Genomic DNA, 7,497 nt, shown 5'->3' on the forward strand with positions numbered 1-7,497 from the left:
CTGAGTGTCTCCATTTTTGTTTTGTGTACATAAAATGAAATAGACATGATGACCTATATTATCGATCTCCAGCAACCAACTTGTTAGCTATTGGTAGCTCACCGGCTACTGAAGAGTACCTCATACAGCCCCTAGAAGACTCTGGAAATGATCATGGCAGATAATGCTTTTGCAGGGCTCAAAGATCTGGGGAGACTCAATCAACTCATTTGACGTGTCTTGAAGGCCTGTTCACAAGTTACCATGAATATGTCTACAATTCGTGTCCGGTGTACGCGTGTTTTTTCTGTATATGTGCACTGAGTAACTCTGTTGCCGTCAACTCATGTGCGCCTGTATGGGTGATTAAAAGCCACATGTTTATCCAGGTACTGGTCCCCAGATTCATTTCTAAAGTGAGCGTATGTTGGCTCATTCTTACAAACAGATGTTCACATGTACATGCAGGATGTACATGTGGTCACTGTCACATGAGAAGGGAATTGGTGCCATTAGCTCTTTCCCTTTTCTGTGTTGAGAATGGCCAAAGTGAGAGTGAAAGAGAATAGGAATGGAGAGTGTTTTCCAAGTGGGCATAAGGAAGGAGCTCATCTAGCTCGGAAGGGGGACCGCAATGTAGACAGGAGAATTAGGAATGCAGGCTGCTGGGTGTCTTCTTGGTTTGTCTTTGTTCTTTTTGTAGTAATCATTGTTTTTACCTTTTTTCATAAGATCACTGCTATTGGAAATGTGTTCAGCATTACTTTTACCATGGTGTGGATATATTTACTGTTTACTTTCTCTTAGTAAATTGCTGTTATTTTGTGCTTTTATAGAAATACGGCTGTGAGCTTTTTTTTAAAAAAAAACTTTCATAAGATTTTTCTCTGTGCTGCTTAGCCGATACCTGGTGCTCTTCCTAGTCCATTTCCAGTTTCTGTAACAGAACCAAACTTGGTAACATGCAGGAGGAAGGAAGCAACTTGCATATATTCATAGGTATGTATGTGTGTATGTATGTTTTAGTAGCTTAGGATATTTTTCATTACTCCAAAAATGTATGGACAGTGAATTTTGTGTACTGCTTACGTCATGTTTCTGAGTATATGCCAATAAAGGTCGATTGATTGATTGATCATTTTTCAAAAGCAGCTCTCCTCAAAGAAAAGGTTAGCAACTCCTGACCTATATGTATGCTGTAAACTTTCACCTACATTTCTGTGTAGGAAAAATATATGTAAATTTTTCGTACTTGGTTTCTTTTTAACTGTGGTTCATGATTTTCAAATGCTTTGGTTCGAGTTAGAAAAGTCACAAGTCAAGAACCAGCAGCTCAGACTGAGCCATACAGAGGAACCTCGGCTTGATATTTGTTCACCTTTCAGTCACTCCCTCCCACTTCCCTTCCAGTCTCATCTGTTTTCTCACCACATATCAAGAGTTAGAAAACTGAAACTGGGCAGCCGTTCCCACAACTGAGGTAAAATTAACCACAGTGGCTTCTAAAGTAAAAGACCACAATAAAGTCAAGAAGTCATTTTTGTTTGCTGCAGCTCTATAAGGGGTCTCATATCTTACAGTTGGGAGGGATTACACTTCTAGTCTGTAGCACATATGAGACTTCCAATTAAGACATGTAATTGGAGCACTTAAGTGATTCCAGATCATAAACAGACTTTACACGAGGTTTTGTGACAGTGAAGGTAGAAATCCGAGGTGGCAGAGTGGGTTGTACCCCTTCAGATTGCAGGTGCAGGGTCCTATTTTCAATGCTTTATCTAAAAACTCCCTGCAAATTAAAAAAAATAATAGCGTGTCGGGGAGAAAGGTTCTAACCGAGCTCTTCACATGCTGTGCTAGTTTTCCACTTACAGGAAATTATTAACGTAAGGGAATTCTGAAAAAAAATTAATCCTTCACCTGAAATGGTACTGTCCATTCTGCTACCTCAACATTCTGCCACCTTGTTACCAGCTCAGTCTGCTCTGGACTAGTAGATCAGGCCTAAAAAATAAAGGGGGGAAATCTATGCTGTAATGCACCGCGTAATATTTTATGACGAAGGGTCTCTGTAGTGATTGGCTGGATTTCTGTAATGTCACGGAAGGGCTAAACAGGCAAAATTTGCTGGTTTCCACTAGCTGGGTTGCTCAGGACTAGAAAGGGACAGAGTATCCAGAAACGCCAACTTAAGGAATGGTAGAAAGGTACAGAAAAGCAGCACACAGATTTCTGAGAAGGCCCAAGGAAAACCTGGGGCTTAGGCAATGGGGTTGGAAGAAGTGATGGTCCAAAAGTGAACAGGCCAGCAGGAGGATCTGAAGAAGGGAAGACACTCTGAGAAAGAGAACTAGCACAGACCTGCTAAGTGAGGAAAGTGGAAGGTCTCGTAAGGTTTTGAAACCATAAGCCAGCATTTTCGTTGCATATTACTTGTTCTATGGCATCGGAATATCCAGTGGCAAATCATGATGTCAAACTGTCATTAAGAATAAAATTCCAAATACTGTATTGGTAGAGATGCTTCCCTGATTTTAATATTACTCTGGAACCAAGTACGGTTTATACCTAATTAGAGTTCGGTTGTAAATCTCAGCTACTACTTATTAAGTTTTTGTGTCAATAATTATTCTCCTTTGAAAAGATAAGAAGGAAACAATTTTCTTTGCAATGTTCGTAAGAATTTACAGATGTTTGTTAAACATTTTTAAGATGAAGACTATATAAATGCTGTGCAGATTTATTAAATGCTATATAAAAGCATGTTATTAAAAATTACTTTCATCATTCACCACTGTGTGGAGTGGGATACAGCCAGTGAGAAAAGAAAAATAAATCTTCTTTGCTTCTGCATTTAGTTAATGTCAGCTAGGTTTTGCTTCTTACATGATCCCAAAGGCTCAATAGATGTAACAATAACTAATAGACAATAAAATGGGGGCATTACTGAAAGATAAAGTATTCTAATTAAAATACCACAGAACTTTCCCCCTCCTAAGAAACTAAATGCCAGTCCAGATAATGAGGTCTTACCTCATTTTCTGAAAATACTAGTTAAGTTCATTCTTTGGGGAAATTGACAAGGAAGGTATGTTGAAAGGAAAAATATTACCTGCCACCTTAGAATCTAGTGGTTTATTGTGCAACTTTCCAGAATGCACTTGCTGTTTGGACCTGGGGCAGGGATGGAGTCATTCTCTGAACAGCATCAAAGATAGCAATGTAATACATGGGAGGCAGGCAAGGTTCATACCTAAAAGGTAGTTACAAGCATCTGCAAACTCTGAAAGGGGGGCATAAGTGCTGCCGTGGCCCTTGACAAGCATATGCCTAACATAGGGTCTTCCATCCTAGTTGCAGCCTAGAAATAGTAACAAATAACTCTAGTAATTATAATTAATAATAAATAATAAAAAACAACTTTAATTTATATTCTGCCCTCCCCCGGCAAAGCCAGGGTCAAGTCCAGTTCCACCACTATATTTCCCATTAAAATATGGGGAAGCTTGTTGTGCTAGAATCTGTACTTTAAAGGTTTAATAACTTTTTTTTAGTTTATTTTAAAATCTACACCCTGCCAGATGTCTACCATGACGCTTTAAGGCAACTAATAACATCATAGTCAACAGAGGAATAATATTTCATTCAAAACATACCAATAAAATTCATCATATAAATTACCAATTGGCAGCAAGGAAAAAATACACCAGATTATTGATCAATAAGGCCTCTATACACCCATCCACTCCTGACATGAGCAGAAAGAACAATTTTTACCCACTTCTGAAAATAAAACCTTAGCTGGGCTGTCAAGCCTCTTTGGCATCTTTAAACAAGCAACAAACAAATGGATTATTGAAAAGCCAGCATTTTCTATTTGCAGGCTTAGTGCCAATTCTTTGAAACATTTTCCAAAAGACTGTCCTAGTAAAATTCTCCAGACCCACTCTGAAAAGGTCAAGGATTCTCAAGTATTTCATTGACAAAACACAAATTAGTCAAGGTTAATTTTTTGGCACTGTTCAGCATACATCATGTTGCTAAAGTTGTGAGGAAAAGCTTATCAAATACCATCAAGTGCTTATGAAGGCTTTATTAAAGACAGAAGGTGGAGCTTCAGTGAGCTGAGAAGCTCTGTATTCACCAGTGCCCCCCCCCCCCACTCCCAACTTCACTGGAGGCCCTAGAATAGATTCACATACTACACAGGGATTCAGAAAATGCAGGGAAGCTAAATTTGAAAAGTCCCAGATGAGCATGGAAACTTACTTTTTATCAACTGGATTCTGGCCATCAGGTCCAGTTGTCTTAAGGACAGCAATCCTTAAGGACAGTGATCCTTAAGAGGTCTACTCAAAATCCTACTCAGGCCTATTCAGTGGGGCATGCTCCTAAGAAAGTGTTCTTAGGATTGCACTGTTAATAGGGTTGCCAACCTTTAGGTACTAGCTGGAGATCTCCTGCTATTACAACTGATCTCCAGCTGATAGAGATCAGTTCACTTGGAGAAAATGGCCGCTTTGGCAATTGGACTCTATGGGCTTGAAGTCCCTCCCCTCCCCAAACCCCGCCCTCCTCAGGCTCCACTCAACTTCCCGCCAGTGGTGAAGAGAGACCTGACAACCCTAACTGTTAACTTTGGTTGGGTAGGTGCCAAGTTTCTGTATTCCCAGTTTTCATGCTTTGCTTATGGTAGGGAGCTTATTTTGTCAGCTAGTCACATTTCCCCGGCATTTTGCTTGTAATGCAGCAAACATATTAGACGATGCCTGCTCGGGGAAAAATAACTCAAGAAATATGGTGAGTAACAGCATTTGTTTTGTGTGTATGTATAATCCCTCTTGATTTTTTCTTAAATTGTGCCACTGGGAGATCATCTCGAGAGCAATCAATTCCCTTTGTTAAAAAAATAATAATTCAGACCAATACCCTATGGGCAAAGAGGGTTTTTATTATTTCATTAAGTTCTGGTTTACTGTTCCTGAATACTGGAAGTTGCAGGTTTGAAGCTCTGGGGATTTCTGAAATAAACTTCCATTTCAGCAGGATTGATGATTGAATAAGGGTTTTTAAATTTGGTACTAGTACTTCACATACATTCCAGTCCAGGAAATATTTTTTCACTCAGTTGGACTCAAGTTTCTTGCGCAATTGAGTTCTGCTTGCTTCAGCTTTTAGCAAGTGTTCACATAACCTCAAGAAAAGAATGTAGCTGCAAAGGTTCATTTCATTGCTGCAGCAGCAGTTGCTATAAATTAAAACAAATTATTCAATTTATCTATTTAAATTATTCGTAACTATTCTTCTGATCAATTGGACTCAAAGTGGCTTATATCAATTCAACAAACATTTCAATTGACAGATATACAAAATTTTAAAAAGCAGATTATAACCATTCATGAGCCATCAACTTCTCATATTCATGTTTTCTGTCACCACCTCCATCATTCATGCAAAACTGTGATCTCACTCCATCCCATGACAAGGAGCAAGGTAGGCAGGAAGGTAGAACAACAGGTTGGGAGAAATGGTTCTTCCCCAGAACCCATAAGCATGAGTTGGTTTGTGGCTAGTAGCTGCACTTCGCATCCCAGGATTGAAGGGCAGCAGCTAGGGTTGCTAAGCTCCAGGCAATGGCTGGACATCTCCCGTTATTAGATCTGATCCCCAGGTGTCAGAAATCAGTTCACCCGGAGAAAATGACTGCTTTGGAAGATGAACTCTATGGCATTATACTCCAGTGAAGTCCCTCCCTTCTCCAGACCCTGCCCTCCTCAGGCTCCACCGCCAAAATCTCCAGGTATTTCCCAACCCGGAACTGGCAACCCTAGCAGCAGTCTAAATTCACTTCCTACCAAATGTTTAATATGGTCAAGCAATAGGGATGGTGGACTCTACTGTGTGTGTAAAGTGCCTTCAAGTAGCAGCCGACTTATGCCGACCCCCTTTTGGGGTTTTCATGGCAAGAGACAATGGGCAAAAACGCACGGTTGCTTTATTCCTCCTTTAATCCCTGTTTCAGCCAGGATTCAGCCTGGATCGAATGCATGTTTCGCCTAATGTGCGTTCGATCCTGGCTAAAACAGGGATTAAAGGAGGATAAAGTGACCATGCGTTTTTGCCCTAACAGAGGTGGTTTGCCAGTGCCTTCCTCAGCACAGCAACCCTGGTATTCCTTGGTGGTCTCCCATCCAAATACTAACCAGGGCTGACCCTGCTTAGCTTCTGAGATCTGACAAGATCAGGTTAGCCTGGGCCATACTGTGAATAATGTATACTGTCCATTGTTGTAAGTATGATACTATGAAATAATTTCTGCATCATTTAACATGTCATGTTAATGCTTATGCTTTACGGCTGCTCTGTTTCAGATTTCTGCAATTCAAGTCATATTGCTTTGCTTATTGGATCCAATTGATCGTATTTGAGTTCCATTTGTGTAATTCACCTTGAGTCTCAGTGGGAAAGGTGGACTATAAGTAATGTATGGTAAATAAATAAATATTATTTCTAATATGAACTTAATAAAGAAAGCTCTGATCTTTCAGTCAGATTTTTACTTTGCCCCATTTTGTTTCATTGGTGTAAGGGAAGCATAATATATGTCAGATGATCACAAGGGCCCAATTATATATCGAATTCTGGGAACCCAAAAATATCATGGCTGTCAGGACAGAAGGGAGAAGAAAATTCGGCTCCACCATGCTTAGGCAAAAAGAGGCATGGAAACTCAAGCTTTTGAAGGAAAGAGAGTTAGGAACAAATCAGACCTCTACATCCCTCACACAGTACACTTTCTCCCAGTGCTTAGTTTCGAAAATGGCAGATGCCAGGCTCTGAGTCAACCTACATGAAGAAGTATTGGGTTAGTAGAGTGTTCAAAGGCACATGACACAGCAGAATTTACCTGGTGTATGTGCTACTGAGAAACAAAATGAAGACAGAGCCTTTTTATCTTTGCAAAACTCACATGAGTCATGTTTAGTAAGGAACTCCATTCTAGACAGGATAGAGCAGAGACCGGATTCTAATCTAGTCTAATTAGCTACGATCAATGGAGATGCAGGAGGCAAGTCCTGCCCTCGTGGTGCCAAGATGGAGAAGACTGTGTGGAGAGAAGGTGTCAGCCAGAAGGAAAGAAGATTCCCTGAAAGTAGTAATCTACACATCAAAGGGATAGCATCAGAGCAATAGAAAGGAAGGATGTTCAGGGTCCTGACCTATTTCTCTCTCTGACTCTCTATGGTTCCCCTCTCAAGTCTGAGTCTAAGAGACAGCACAAAGCCCTTCACTTCCAATACTACATACTCTGTTCTTGCCTTCTCTTCTGCCAAGCTTTGCCCTATAGTCTTACTTGTTCACCACTAACCCTAACCCGAGCCTGCCTCCAACTCTATCTTACTCATGCCTTGTACAGGCTCCTTCTCCAACATATTCTCTCATGACTGGGACCTTTGTTTCCCCATCAGGAACAGAGTTGTCAACCCAGTGCTGCCAACAGATGGCAGCTTTTTAGGG

Source organism: Euleptes europaea, chromosome 7 (genome assembly GCF_029931775.1).
Source record: "Euleptes europaea isolate rEulEur1 chromosome 7, rEulEur1.hap1, whole genome shotgun sequence".
Taxonomy (NCBI): domain Eukaryota; kingdom Metazoa; phylum Chordata; class Lepidosauria; order Squamata; family Sphaerodactylidae; genus Euleptes; species Euleptes europaea.